We start from the raw sequence: 16612 nt of genomic DNA on the forward strand, positions 1-16612 counted from the left end.
CTTGACTTCATGCTTGTATATATTCAAACTACATATTGTATTTTTATTGCAAAATATGTAGATATATACAAATATTGAAATATTTTTGAGAGTGTGAGAGACTGTGTTGATTATATTATTTGCAGTTCTTCACAGGAGTGGGTGGATGCAATTTTGATTGGTGTAATCTTTTGTAAATCATGGGTAATGCATGTTTATTCTGCAAACTTTTTTCAATTAAGTTGAATTTATGGCAAAAGATAAGCTTAACAAAAGCAAATACAGTTGATTGAAAACTTCAGAGCTCACAGGTCTGCCTTCAAAGGTCTGCCTTCATAAACTAAACATCATATATAATATAAAAGTACATAATATTTAAAATCTATATCCCTGTGAAGAGAATAAATGAGCATTTACTTTCAGAAGCTGACTGCTGCACTCTGGAGTAACACTGGGAATCAGAGCATAAGCAATGCAAATCTGTGATCTCTGGCAGGCTAAACAAATCAGGTCATTTTTTCCACATACTTGACCTGGCCATTTCTGTGCTTCCTGAAGACTAGTAATTCATTCATTCGTTTTATTTTCGGCTTAGTCCCTTTATTAATCGGGGGTCGCCACAGCGGGATGAACCGCCAACTTATCCATCATATGTTTTATGTAGCAGATGCCCTTCCAGCTGCAACCCAGTACTGGGAAACATCCATACACTCTCATTCACACACACACACACACACACACACACACACACACACACACACGCACACACACACACACACACACACACACCCTACGGACAATTTAGCTTACCCAATTCACCTATAGTGCATGTGTTTGGCCTGTGGGGGAAACCGGAGCACCCGGAGGAAACCCACACCTACTGGCCCAGCCAGGACTCAAATAAGTGACCTTCTTGCTGTGAGGCAATCGTGCTATACCTATTGTGCCATGATGACACCTGAAGACTAGTAATCTGAGCTAAAAAACAAAAACAAAGTGTAATCAAAACAGTTTTTACTCTTTGGCAGAAAAACACACTGAAGTGTAACAAAAGTTGAGCTACCATCACTCTCGCATACCTAACGAATGATGGAAAATGCCAAATTTCTAATAATAATTCCTTAATTCCCAATTTTTATTTAACGTTCACTTGAAGTGGTTTTGGAGTGAAAAATGGTTAATGTGAATTATGGAAGATGAAATGAATAAACTGTATAAAGCAAACATTAAACCCACGTGACTCCATTTGTATTGTTTACTGTTGGTTACTAGAGCACCAATACTAAAGTCACTCTACCTAATTTGTATTTGTGATTTTTTCTTTTTTTTGCTAACTTTAAAGAGACTTGCTTCACGTTTGTAAATAGGATTGAGAAAAGCTTTTAGTTTGATACACATTGCAAGTACTAGAGCGTCTATTACATTGTAAATCTGCCTCATTCATCGGTGATTCAGTGAATTTCTTTCCTGCATTCATTCAATATCAGAGTTTGACCTAGTCCAGAAGTCAGCCGGCCTCACTGTGAACTGCTTCTGTCTACTGCTATTACCTCTAATTCTGGCCTGGAGGCGAAAAGCTGTTGCTTTTTTCCAGCTCAGAGAATCTTGAAAATAAGAATCTCTTTTGTTTTTTCATCACGCTTGTTTTTTCGACAGCAAAGGATTTCTCTGCTATTGTTGTTTACTACCATTCGTTGCCACAAAACTGACTTCTGTGTGTAATGAACATCCATGTAGAATATTCAGTGAGTACATGTCAGGGGCTTGACAGGAATAATAATGGAAAAATGCTAAACTGTTGGCAGACTGCTGCTCCCATAAATACTTGACTTTTACCACCCACACAACCTTTCATTTAATCCTCATTATACACAGTAGGCTATACAGTTGAAGTCAGAATTATTAGCCCCCTGTATATTTTTCAACACATTTCTCAACATATTAGTTTGTTCTGTAGACTATCGAAAGCAAAAGTTTGGATAAGGGGGCTAATAACATCGACCTTAAAATGTTAAAAAAAATTTTTAACTGCTTTTATTCTAGCCGAAATAAAACAAATAAGACTTTCACCAGAAAAGAAAAAATATTATAGGAAATACTGTGAAGAATTCATTGTTCTGTTAAACATCATGTGGGAAATAACTGAAAAAGGAAATAATATTCACTGGAGGACTAATAATTTTGACTTCAACTGTATACTTTTTCAAAAGAAATGTCATATAAACATGTTTTAATGATACTATGTTACAGGTAAGAGATGTTTTATATCACCATCTGTCTGTAGACTGATTTGTTGGTTTGGTTATGCTGCATTCCAGGTAGAAACTGAAATGGAGAAGTGTGAATAAAATGTTTCTCAGCTCCTCCAGTTCAGTGTGTTGTCTGACAGGTGGCAGTCACTGTGCTGCTCTCCTCTGTGCAGAAATCACTCTCGTTGTTTTAGCTTTGAGATGAAGATGATGGATGAGGACTGAGCATGCTCAGTATGGCTGCTCTGCCACTCCTGCAGCTGTGTGTGGAATACAGATCAGGACGTGAGTGCAGTGTCATCATGGCTGACTGCCTGGAAATGTCAGAGCACAAAATGGACTGACTTTTAGTTATGTTCCACTTTTCGCTTTTATTTGTAGGAGGAAAATTCATATATATGTTTCTATTAGATATGTGAAGTAGAGCATGCCATATACAAGTGTGTGTGTGATTGTGTGTGTGTGTGTGTGTGTGTGTGTGTGTGTGTGTGTGTGTGTGTGTGTGTGTGTGTGTGTGTGTGTGTGTGTGTGTGTGTGTGTGTGTGTGTGTGTGTGTGTGTGTGTGTGCGTGTGTGTGTGTGTAGCCTGTATTCACTACATTATGATGAGCACTTATCCCACAAATATAGCGATACCAGTAAATATTGACCTTGTGGGGACATTTTTTGGTCTCCATGAGGAAAATGGCCCATAAATCACACAGAATGAAGTTGGGGTAGAATATACAGTTTACACAGTATAAATATCATAATGTCTACTGAAAGTCCTCATAGCTGTATAAGTGCATTTGGGTAGATAGATTCTGAAAACATGGCCATATATGTTTCTGGAGATCGCAAACTATGTAGCCAGAGCTACGTATGGCTGCATTCTGTCTTTAAAGGGCACCTAGGTTAAGTCTTTTGTATCTCCAGAATGTGTCTGTAAAGTTTCAACTCAAAACACCCATCAGATTATTTATTATATCTTTTATACCTTTTAGCATGGGGTAGCGGTACTGCGCCTTTAAGGCTAGTCCTCCCGCCCACCGTTTCTACGTGCCTTTCACAGCATGCCTCAATCTCCTCCCTTGGCTGCCTCAGACAACAGACAGACATGAAGGATGCAGATCTCACGTAATGTTTGTGAGTAATGCTACAGTAAGAACTTTAGCAATGAGTATTTGATGCATTTGTTGTTGAGTTGCAACAATGTGTCACTCACAATGTCATTACAAAGTTCACGCACACACACAGATACACACACACACACACACACGCACGCACACACACACACACACGCACACACACACACACACGCACACACACAGACAGCGCGGACACGCACACACACACAGACAGCATGCGCATTTAGCTTTGCACTCTTTTTGCATGCATATATGACAGGATACAGGTTAATCTCCACTGCTGTGTGAATATCTGTTATCTTAATGTACAAAATAAACCTGATTTAACGTCCACAAACAGGAATTGAATCGTCTTCTTTTATAATTGTGCTGACATGCAGTTGTGGTGATGAAGTAAAGCTGAAGTAAATTCATTACACACATGCACTGTTTTAAAACATTTTAAACTTGTGAAACTCACTCTTGATAACATTTGATGACGATTAATGATCCTAGCAAACTGAACAGACCTTTTATTCCAAGTTGCTTTGCGGTCGTCCTCTCCTGTTGATATGATTATACATGTGGGGGACATATTATTACTGGGACATATTATTACGCAGATGTCAATCAATTCGGTGGGCGGGGGGACCGCACTCTTACGTCAAGTTGCAGTCGGTCTGAAAACCGCTCCAATTGGTCCACCGTTTTTGTGTTGTTAAATTGAAAAAAAAGGACTGGGTGTGTTCATATCACCCCAATATGACAGTCTAAACACTATACCTACACATATGTCTGTCCAAACAGCTTGAAAAGTCAATTTTTCACCATAGGTGCCCTTTAAAATGAATGCTACGAGGCGGTATGACGCCGTTCTTTTTCTCAGTTATCAGCCGACCGCTTACCTCTTTATGGACAGCTTTCCTGCTGTTACCCATTTTGTTCAGTAGCTCACCATGTATGTCGCGGACTTGGGACACAGAGCGGAGTTGACCGTTACGACAGGGTTCAAGTCTCAAAGTGGGTAAGACAAAAACAGAATCTAAAAAATTAAATAAGCAAGTAAATAACAGGGTTAAAATGTGGTAAAATCTGAAAACATAGTAAAAATCAGGCGAGGGCTTTTCTTTTTCTGGATTACTTTTTAAAACTCTGGGTTGGGTTTAGGGAAGTGTGTGGGTACTGGCCAATTAGTGCTTTTAAAAGCACTACCAGTTGGGTTTAGGGAAGGAGGAGGGTGGGTCAGTCGATCGGTCGGTCAGTCAGTCAGTCAGTCGACAGTGGCCTCTGGTGGATTTACGTGAGAACAGCAGGCAAAAATGGCACTCACGAGAGAAATTTGAGAGCTCAAAAAGTGTACACAGTGGCCTCTGGTGGATTCGCAAAAACTGCAAAAAAAAAAAAACGTAGCTCATGGGACATTTTGGTGCTCTGCAGAAATGTATATAGGGGTATGTTTTCAGAATGAGCCTGGGTTGCAACTAAATTATCAAACTTTTATAGAATAAATCAAATATTAACATTTTACAATGTTTATTTTTAATTGCTGGGTTGTCATAACTCCAACATTTGGTCAAATATGGACAAACCCAACCATTGGGTTAAAAAGTGTTACATAAATTTAATTGAAAAGAATTTACTCAACATTTAGTTAATTGGGTTACAGCAACCAGCATTTTTACAACGTACAGAGCATTCATCTAACCTGGACTTTCATTGTATCAACATCGAGTCATGTTTGAGAGCTTTATATTTAAACTATATATATATATAGATCACATTAGCTGTGAAGAGAAAGCAGTAGAGATTTGTGCTTCATGTGCTGCTGCTGAATTCCCACATGACCTCTGTCTCAAGAGGAAACGTGCAAGAGATGAGACATGAAAGAAACCTCTGGCAACATATCGACCAAACAGACAAGTGAATGTACTGTACTGTAGGTCAAACACGCACATGCATGCACACACACACTGGTATTGGTGGTTTACAGATACTCTCCATAGGCATAATGTATTTACAGTACAAATTGCTTATTATTTGGCCCTACCCCTAAACTCAAGCCTCACACGAAACCAGTGACAACATTTGCATGTCAAAATACACTGTTAAGTATACATTTTAAGCATTTTGAATTACAAGGACACCAGGACATGTCCTCGTAAACTACTGTAATAGAGTACAACTTTGTCATATCTATGTCATCATCCAAAAAAACTGTCCTCCAAAACAAGTACACACATACTGTATATAGAGTTATACTGTATTGACTCAGAAATAAATGATAAGTGCAGTACACCCTCTCAAATATTTGTGTGTCGCTATTCCCATATGAGTGGTGGTTGCCTCCAGAAACTTCAGTCAGGGATTTTACAAACGACACAGATGGATGAGTCCTTGAGCAGTCATTAGAGATCCCTTTACCTCCCCAGAGGCAGCAGGGAGGAGGCAGGAATGGTCACCATGGCCCCAGCTGTCTCGGGCATTGTTCAATTCATTTAGATTTTAGCAACACGCCACACTTTAATGACTGTAACCACAGCTCCCTGCTCTAATAGCCCTTATGTTTAGCATGCTTGTGTTGTAAAAGCCTCCAAATATGCAGTTGGGACTTAATTGCATGAGCTTCTGCATGATGCTCAGAACATAATTAAGTCAATAAACAGAGAAAATTGACAGGGCGGAGAAAAATGAGCGATGAGTCTGTCATCACAGGCGCAGCTCCAACCCTTCTGCACTGATAAGAAGACAAGGAGACGCTGTGCTCAGCCCTGATTCAATTGATTTACCTGAAGAATTCATTTTGTACAAAATATTTTAATGTAGCAGAGATGGGCACAAATACATTACATAGTATTTTTGTTATTACAAGTACTTGCTTATATGTAAATACATAAACTGATGGGTAAACATATTACATTCAAAAACACAAAGGCTTGCAAAATTTAAAAGTGGTCATTTTAAGCAGTGCAGTCAGAAATATAACCTTTTTGCACTGTTTGTTTGTTTATTAAAATGAAGGACATCTGCAGTATTGAGCTGCTGTCACTTTTTATGATGGATGCACGGATCCAACATACTGATCCATTTTCCTCCCAGGTATTCAAGTTCACATTGTCCTCCCAGGTATTCAAGTTCACTAGAGACGTGCATTTCTTACACAACCTCTAACCATAAGTTCAGTACAACTGTAAGATAATAACTGTTTTAAACATAGGAGGCCTATACCATGATTATTTTCTAATTCATGCAAGTTAACTTATCGCTATATATCATTATAAGCCCCTTTCATACAGTGATACCGGTAAATATCTAGAAAATGTCAGGAGCGATTTTACTGGTAAGTTTAAATATGTGCTGTTCAAACAGACGTTCTGGAATTTTTCAAGAAAAGACTATTCACACATCCATTCCAAAATACCAGTAAATTCTGACATCATTAACCAGAAATGAGCTCTAAAATGCGGCTCGCTTATTTGTTAACATAAAGGGAGTCACGCGGTTGATGGTTACACTTTTGTGATTTTTGAAAGTTTTAACATTCATGTAGCTGCTTTGTCCTGGAGATAAACTAAATAACTATAGAAAAAAAAAAACGCTACCATGCGAAGGCAGAAACTTCAACTGCAGCTAAAAACTCCTTTCACATGTCGAAATGTACATTTGCGTGACTGCTGCAGATTGTGAGGTAATTTTTAAAACAAAAGTCTACCGGTGTTGTAGGCTACCCAAATCTGGTTTAGGAGTGCTCCTTCATGCGCACGCGCGTCACGCAGCTGAACGCAGAGTGTGCAGGTAAACTTACTGTGGTTTATCATAAGCATTTTATTGATCATTTTTTTCCACAGTTGGCATTAATATTGAACATAGAAACCTCATCTGACTAACAGGCAGCAAATAAATGTGTCTGGTGAAGGATTTAACAACATTTATTTTCATAAACAGCACGGATGTGAATGCTTTTCTCACATTAGCACGTCCTTAAAGTGAACCCACTCCTTCCGGCAATTTTCCTTCTGCGTTCACACAACACCATTCTGGGAAATGACTGGTAATGTTACAACCTCTCTTTCCAGAAAATTGGTGTAACAAAGATTAATGGCTAAAAAGCCGATATTTTGCTGCCAAAAATGTGTTAACAACAGAAGTAGCTACTGTAAGTTAGCTTACAAAGCGTTCTGACTTGCAAGCCATTCAGTCTGTTTAAAGTTTCAAAAGTTCACACTTAGCTGATGATTGATAATAAAGCGTGTTTGGCATGCTGTCCTGGGAGAAAGCCCTGCCCATGTAGCAAAGGATTTTGGCCCAGGTTTGAAATAAAGCTGGAACAGCTGGCATTCATCCGGCACTGGCATAAAGCATGTGGGCCAAACATGGATCGGGTTTGGAAGAGATGGCACCGTCTTTAAGGCAACACACAAAACTTGGGCCAGAAGTATCAAATGTAGTATTTGGCCCAGATGTTAAAAATTTATATGTGGGCCTCATAAGTTTGGTCTACCTTGAGCCACATTTAAAATACATTCAAGTTATTTATGAGTAAAGAAACTATTTCTTCCAATCAGGTTGCATGCCTAAAGTGCAATGCTTCATAGGATTATCAGTTTCATTGTAGCCATGACACACCAACATATCTGGCCCAGTTAAGGTCCATATATGAGTTATTGACTTGGCTGAGACTTGGCCCAGATATGGTACATGTTTGGACCTCATCTGGAAGCCAGACTTGGTCCAGTCATATACCGTAATTCACTGCAGCATGTGGGCCAAGCAAAAGCTGGTTATAAGGACCAGAGCTGTGCCAGAGAAATATTGCTATATGGGTGGGTTCCCTTCTATTTCATCAGGAGAGAGGGGAGTCTGAGCTCAGGTAGGTCTTAAGAGCTCCCCCGAATTCATTCACTCAGCCTATTCCTTTATTATTAGGGGTTGCCACGGCAGAATACACCGCCAACTCTACCAGCATATGGTTATGCAGTGAAGGCTAAAACACTTATATACTGTGCCAATTTGGTTAATTCATTTCACTTATACTGCATGTCTTTGGACTGTGGGAGAAAACAGGAGTACTGGGGAAAACCCACACGAGCACAGGGAGAACATGCAAACTCCACACAGAAATGTCATCTGGCCAAGCTGGGACTCAAACCAGTGACCTTCTTGCTGTTAGGCGACAGTGCTAACCACTGAGCCACTGTGCCGCCCAGTCCTGGATTAAAAGAGTAGGGGTAGATGGGGGATTCTTCGAGGTGAAGATGACTATGGTAATAAACTCTGGTTATTTATGTGCGTTTGGATTCGTCTGGTCATGACCACGTGATCCTCTGGAAATTAGTTTTAGAAATAAACTTTCAACGGAAAAAAACTTTAAAAATGCTACGGTAAAAATTCCGTCGTTTCTCCATCTGTTTTGTACATTAGAGGTTTATGTTACATCTAATGTTGTTAAACAATGTCTATTTTATGACTTTAATTTTATGCGTGTTACCATACTGGTGTTTAGTAGCTGTGTGAATGACACATCTTCTTTACACTGATACACTTTTCTGCTTGTGGAAAAATTTGTTTGTGATGAGCATTGGTTTATTATGTAACTTTCTCATCACCACCTGCATTTGGCTGTGTTAACGTGTCTATCTGTGTAACAAAAGATGTGTAGTTGTTGGTAAATCAAAATACAGACTTATTACATCTATAAATTAATGAAATACGGTAGTTTACTGTAAAATGAGGAATTACTTTTACGGTTTGTACCATATTTTTAACAGTAAAATACTGGCAATCACAGCTGCCGTTTTACCGTAAATTTTACGGATTTATTTTTTACAGTGTAAGTTAAAAATATTATATGACTAATTTGATTCGACTTGAAATTGTTCATATACAGAGTGTAATCTGATGTAATGCACCAGACACTTTGTTTTAAAAAATCCATGTTTCTAAGAAAACATTGTGCAATTCTAGATGTGCTTCACACAGGTGATTGGGCTGGAGGAAACACTCTTTCTTATTTATATGCACCAGACACTTTCTCCGTAACAAGGCCTCAGTAATTATTTTAATAGAATAGATTAAATAACACAATAAAAAAAAAAAAAGTACATTATCTTCTATAGTATATGCTTGACAACTGTACTGTGCACCACCTTAACGTTCCCGGATGTGTATTGTACTGTAACAATGCACACATCTTGTAAAACGGCTTTGGAATAATAATTAATGTGAAAAGCACTATACAAATAAACCTAAATTTGCTACTTACTTAAATACTTACTTAAATACTACATTTTTATAATCTGATAATCCAGATGAAATGTAATCAGTAAGCAAGCAATGTTTATACTATTCTCTAGAGAGAAAATCTTTTGAAATCACACAATTGGTTTTTGCCTCTGCACAATCTAATCTTAGAGAACTTCAGCACTATAAGCACGAAGCTGATTTTCACAGACAGCCCTGAAATTTGAGCTGTTAAGTGAAGTGTTGATTTGTGATTATCTCACCTTAATGCTAGCGCAGGAAATGCAAATCTTTTCTGAGACATCAGTTTAAGTGCATAAATCTCACTACTTTTGAAGCTGAAGCGGAGATGGCTTTTACAAGGGTCCAGTGTGTTTTCTTAGTCCTGATTAATAATTCAGGATGCGCTATTGATTGAGCTCTTTAATACCCCTGCAGTCTGCACATGAACACTGAGCGTCAGCATGCTGTTCAGGCGACTCCAGTCTGCTTGATGGTGGCATTGATTGCAGGGCTGGATCTTGCACCACTGTGAAACCTGAGTCCACGCCCAGACTCTGGATCCCCCACCAAAAAAACAAAAAAACAACAACACACAAGTAGTTATTATTGTAGTAAGCAAAACCATAATCCCCTACTGTCAGAGCATAGAAAACGTCTCCAACCAAAGAGAGACATCTGTGAAAGCATGAGAAATCAAAACTCTGCAGAAGAGGTTTTAACTCTGCGGTAATGTGCTAATCAGTTTGTAAGAGCAAGCTGTTATCATGGGACTGCATTGAGAGGATGAAATAACTGTGATAATTCAGAAGACCGACACAGGCTGTCTGGCAGCAAGGGCGAGGCTGCTTTGAACAGTTGCTTAGGATATGTCTGGAAGTGTCTATTTATAATCTTGTAATAGCATCAATTTAAATTTGATTTAACAAGTGCAAACCCTTTTCGTAGCAGCTAGACGCATCCATCAGCTCTTGTTATTAAAACAGCAATCTCTTTTATTAAAACCACAACTCTAATCAGATTAGCCAATTTGTGATTTTACTTCTGTTAGATCTGATTTTGGTTATGCTGGATGAATATTCATCCATTTTATTGGTTTTAATGTCTGTGTATGATAGCATCCTCTTACTGTAAACACAATTGTGCGCTGGCTCTCTGTTAAAGAGGTGGTCAGAGTCTGGCAGACTGTCTGCAAGTGAATGCTGCTGATGGAGTGCAGTTAATGGGGCAGTTTTTGGCTGTCTTGTCTTGCAGCTGTTGGTCTGGGATCAGCTGTACATAAACTGCTAAACGGGCCGCCATCCTTGTCATTCTTGACCATTACAGCATCTGGTATTACTGGAAAATATTACATTGTTTAGGTTGAACTAGTCTGTCAAATAATATTACATGAGTTATGATTAGGGAGAGAATCTGCGGACATTTTTTTGCAAATTCTGCTGAGAATTTTGTCAAAAATCTGTGGATTTATGCAGAATTATTTTGGGAGTATCATAACTAATAACTTATGATATGAAATGAAAAATAATAGCTTTTTAAACTTTTATTTAATGTTTATAGTGCAAATCCATCTAGATCCATTTGGTAAACAAAGCAAGTTTCTCATATAATATATCTACTACAGACAGAAAACATTACAAACTGTATTGTAAATGAATCAAATGAACATTTTAATATTCTTATATCACAATATTAGTAAAATTGATTTTAAAAACTGAATAAATATAAATTTGCTCACATTTACACAAGTAAATAAATAGACTAAGTGATGGGCTAAAAATGTGCAGAAATCTGTGGATTTCTGCATGCACAGATTCTGTGTGGGCATAGTTATGATACATACATTATGGTCAGTTTTTGTCTTTCCATTCTATTAGAAGATCATCAGTTTTTGCTAACAGAGCTTGATGTACTGAAGAGCTGACTATTGAAATATTAAAAGTGATTATAGATAGCAAGAAAAATGTAAGTTAATTAATTAGCCAGAAATCTTCAATATCACCATGAATTATTATTATTCTAAATGAAACACTTAATTGTAGGTTTCATTTATTAGGGTTATTAACATTTATGATGGAAAAATAATATAAAGCATTTATTAATCTTAGTTTATGTTAACTGCTACAATTTACTAATACCATATAAAAATAAAAAGGTATCTGTTAAAATTATTGAATAAGTCTGTGCTCCTTTTAACAGTTTTATTAATATTTAGAAATGTTAGATTAAAAAATACTGTAGCAAATGTTTGCACATTTGCACAATGTTAGCTTATTATATATGAACTAATGTTAAGCAAATAGTCCTTACTGTATTTCAATAGTGTTACCATATCATTATTATCATTAGTAGTATTAGTATTGTTGTCAACACAACATTAGAGTGACAGCAAACTAAACTTATGACTTATAACTATGCCCACACGGAATCTGCACGCGCAGAAATGCGCAGATTTTTGGCCCGTCATTGAGTCTATTTATTTAGTTGCGTAAATGTGTGTAAACTTTTATTTATTCAGTTTTTAAATTAATTTCAGTTATATTATTGACTAATATGAAAGTGTTCCTTTTATTTATTTATAAAACAGTTTATAAAATAATATTTTAGTAAAGATATTAGTAGATATCTTTTAGTAGACATATTATACAGTATGAGAGACCTGCTTTGTTTATCAAATAAGTGTATCTAATAGAATTTGCATTGTAAACATTAAATAAAAGTTAAAAAGCTTTTATTTTTATTTCACATATTAAGTTTTTAGTTACAATACACCCAAAATAATGCTGCATAAATCCGCAGATTTTTTTTTTTTTTTTTTTTTACAAAATTCTCTTCAGAAATACAAAAAAATGTCTGCAGATTCTGTCTGACCCTACTTATAACTTATATGAACTTATAACTTTATCTTAGAGGGTACTCCATGATGTTGAAATTTAATTCTCCATGACTCCAAATTGTTGCTTTTTTTCTAAACTGACCTTGGGTTGAATCGTGCCGTGTGTTATTTACTACTAATGTTTTACATTTTGTGGATGACTTCAAACCCCAAACTAGGCCACCTTACCTGTGTATCATATTTACAAACGACTTATTTCAAGGTCGAATAAAGCAGTCATGTGTAAGTACACTACACTAAAATGTGAACCCATTGTTGCATGTTTGTCATTCTTCAAGTGTTGTCCTCATTCGTAGTCTATATGTGAACGCAGGCTCGTAGGCCACACCCACTCTCTCTCGCGCACCCGCATGTCTGTGTGCTCGCTCTCGACGCGCGATACGCACAGCTCAGCATCACCAACGGTAGGTCCAGTCTGTCATATAATTCTTCAAATCTTTCATTATTGGCATATGGTTCAAACATCGTGCTTTCTGGTAGAGTTTATTCATTCATGAAAGGTGTAGTATTGCCTGTATGATATCGTGTCAAGCTCGTACACGGGCTGTCTCGGTCTGTATCGGTTCTGGCTTGTTCATAGATTTGACCGCTTGATTATTTATCTAAAGGTCTGAAAAACTAAACAGATTTAAAGCCTATGGTTATGGCATCAGCGTGTGTGAATGACAGTACACGAGCTCACTGTAAGAATGAATTAAATATGCTTAGTAGAAAAGGAACAAATCTCAAATAATAGATATTTTTGCGTCAGAAATATGAGGGAGAAAATAGATTTGGTTTGTATTTCTGCGCGTAACTAGTCGTTTGTTTTCATCTCAGAGTTAACATTTTTGATAGGCTACCTTAAAGTCATAAATCTTTGCTTAATTTCATGAACGACATTATTTTTTCACGGTGACCCACTTCTTAATTATGATTCTCGTTATTAAGGGATGAAGCAGGGCATCTGAGGAACCTGCGAGTGTGGCGCGCGCGCTCGCGTACGCGTACCCGTGAGAGGAAAAAAATGTGCGCAGATTCCACAGGCCAGACATAAATCAGGTAGATTAGTTAATTAGATACCTCTGTGAAGCAGAAACATAGTAATGAACTGCTCTTTGCACGTAGTAAACAATCGCATCTTAAAGGGATAGCACACCCTGAAAATTCAGTCAGGGTTTTTAAGTGTGAAATAAACCGTGGAGCACATAAGATGTAGCTAGGCAGAATGTATTTGAAAAGAGCAAAGATACCCTGTTGGGAAAACATGAGCATCTCTTCTTTGTTTTACAGAGAAAAAGGGTGAGTCATACAGGATTGTACTAAGATGATGTTTCACAAATGGCAGAATATTTATTTGAAAGTGACACATACAGTAGGCTATGTGTGAAATTGTTATGCTCACAGAATTTCACTTGATCTGAGATCATCTATAAATGTCTACTTGTGTTTAGCATGGAGGAGATAGAATTAAAAATTGCTGCTTGATCTCTGTTGTGGATCATTCATCAGCCTGAACGATCAGCCATTTGCTTTGCTGAGGTCAGCTGTATTGATGTGAGGAGAGCACCACCCTGTCCCGCTTCTGTCTCGCTTTTGTGTGCTTTAACTAGCCTCTTACACCTGTGCAATCATTATTGTTCAAAGAGCATGGCAGGACCAAAAGCACAAGCAATGTTTTTTTTTCTCTCTAATCATTAGTCCCCAAAAGCGATTATGGATGCAAATTATTTCTGTATCATTGAAGCTTTCAGTTTATTTGCATGTAACTAATAATTTCCAAAATGGGTCCTTTAAGGTCAGTGTCCCTCTGTGCTTTGTACAATTTATCCCTTTTAGTCATTTATTACATTTAAATGAGCCATTTGTATGAACTCGCCTCATATTCCTCATTCATTTGCTCCAGTTGTTTACAGCATAATGGGGTCCGTTACAGCGAAAGAGTGCATTCATATGAATGAGAGTTCAACACTTGTCTCCCTTTACGAAGGCCACTCCATCTCCCCTGCTTGTTAACAAGTCATTTGATTGACATAAACTTGTTGCAGTAGTTTCAAAGGCACGGGTAGGACAGATCCCATGTAGTGCACTGAATTTCCCTGCTATGGATACGATTAAGTGGCTTTAATAAGATTACAGCTGCTTATTGAATCACTACCTCTAGATAACTGTTTAAAAAGTGTGACACACACACACACACACACCCCTCTCTCGCTCCATGCACACACTGTGTGGTTCAGAGGCAGCTGAATGGTGTCAAGGACAGAGCTAAGATAGCACAAGATAACATTGGCTCAACAAATGTAATACTCCTCTCATACAAAAATGTTGTGACTTCACAGTAAGGTTATATTAGTAAATGAAAACTAGGAGTACAACTGTTGGTCAAAAAGCATTTTCATTTAAATCGTAAAACCCTTTTTTTCATTTTCCTTAATGATAATGTTTGTTAAAGTCATCCAACTCCATGTTCAACAACAACAGCATAACATTTTTAAAACATGAAAACTTTGACTCTCTTTAATGATGACGATGTGTTTAAATTTTCTAATCTAGATGATCACATTTGCATCTTGTTTTCAGGATGATAAACAATCTTGCAAGTATACTTTCAGCTGTCAGGATTTAGTTTTAGTTGGTGGAAAAGCTAAAGTAGTCCTCATATGTATGTAATGAATAAAATATACAGTTCAAATCAAATAAAAAACTAAAACTAAATGAAATTAGCAACAGTTTTTAACTAACTGAAATAAAAATATTATTAGCAAAAAAACGTAATTAGCATAAATATGAAGTGCAGCTGTTTGTAGAAGTACCTGTAAGATGGTGCTTATACAGCATAGGGCTCAAAGTCAATTGCTGGAGGGCCACAGCTCTGCACAGTTTTGACCAACCCTAATCAAACACAGCTGATCCAACTAATCAAGGTGTTCAAGACTACTAGACTGTTTCTCAATTCCAAGAACACCGAGTAACCACTTGCGTTCTCGTGGAGAGCATTTTGCCAGGTCACCTCAGAAGAACGAACTCAGGAGACGAACTCCTGTGAGACATGAAATGGTGCATTCTCCCTGGTGATCACATGCGCATTTTAACAAAAATTATTTAAACATTTATACATTTACATTTAGTCATTTAGTAGACACTTTTATCCAAAGCGACTTACAAATGAGGACAAGGAAGCAATTTACACAACTATAAGAGCAGCAGTGAATAAGTGCTATAGGCAAGGTGTGTAAAGTCTAAGAAGCAAAGCATTAAGCTGCGGTCACACTTGACTTTTCTTCCCATAGACTTCCATTCATACGCACGCGAATGCGTCAGACCGGAAACGCAGGGTCATGCGCCAAGTTTCGCATGTCGCTGCAGTGCAAAGTTCAAGCTTGGTGAACTCTGACCTGCAAAATTGCATCACTTGACTGCGTGAGACCAATCAAGGATCAAAACAGGACCTCTCTGGACAGAAATTTAAAATATGGAGCAATCGCTCGCTTTTTAAAATATCTAATAAGCTTGTTTAATCCCGCCCCTTTTCGCAGCGCAGTACGACAGAATTTCGCGCACACAAAGCCCAGTGTGACCGTAGCTTTAGTAATGTTTTTTTTTTTGAGAGAGAGAGAGAGTACAATTAGTGGTATAGCCAGAGAGGCAGTAGAGAGTTGCAATAATCCAGTTTGGAGAGAACAAGAGCTTGAACAATGAGTTGAGCTGCATGTTCAGATAGGAAGGGTTGGACCTTTCTGATGTTATAGAGTGCGAATCTGCAAGATCGAGCAGTTTTAGAAATGTGGTCAGAGAAGTTTAGTTGGTCATCAATCGTTACTCCAAGGCTTTTTACCATTTTGGATGCAGTAACGGTTGCCCCATCCATCTGGATTGAAAAGTTATGGTGTAGAGTCGGGTTGGCAGAAACTTCAAGCATTTCCATTATACAACAATTTATTGTTTTTTTCCCTTTTCAATATTTTATAACATGCACAAAAACATTACAAATATACCTTCACACTACAACTGAAACAGATTTTAATACAAATTTCAGCAAATAATTCCCTTATGGCTTTATTAAGTTTTTCGTGTTAATATTTACTTCTACTGTCTGACTTCTGGGACTTCTGGAACCAGTTCGGTGCTCAAGTCTGCATTGGTGTGTCCTCGATATCAAGAACA

At 37.6% G+C, this 16612-nt stretch overlaps 1 protein-coding gene across 4 annotated transcripts in view; it reads left to right on the plus strand.

Moving 5' to 3' along the window:
- map1aa (microtubule-associated protein 1Aa) overlaps positions 1–16612 on the plus strand; it is a 55224-nt gene that overhangs the window by 20748 nt on the left and 17864 nt on the right. Inside the window, exon 1 of one of the 4 annotated variants that reach the window (XM_056462075.1) lies at positions 12804–12870. The exons of the other annotated variants lie outside the window; for them this stretch is intronic. The gene's annotated coding sequence lies outside the window, so the exon portion shown is untranslated. Of the gene's footprint in view, positions 1–12803; positions 12871–16612 lie in introns of those variants that run through there. 4 annotated transcript variants of the gene reach the window in all.

Source organism: Danio aesculapii, chromosome 7 (assembly GCF_903798145.1).
Source record: "Danio aesculapii chromosome 7, fDanAes4.1, whole genome shotgun sequence".
NCBI classification, from domain to species: Eukaryota; Metazoa; Chordata; class Actinopteri; order Cypriniformes; family Danionidae; genus Danio; species Danio aesculapii.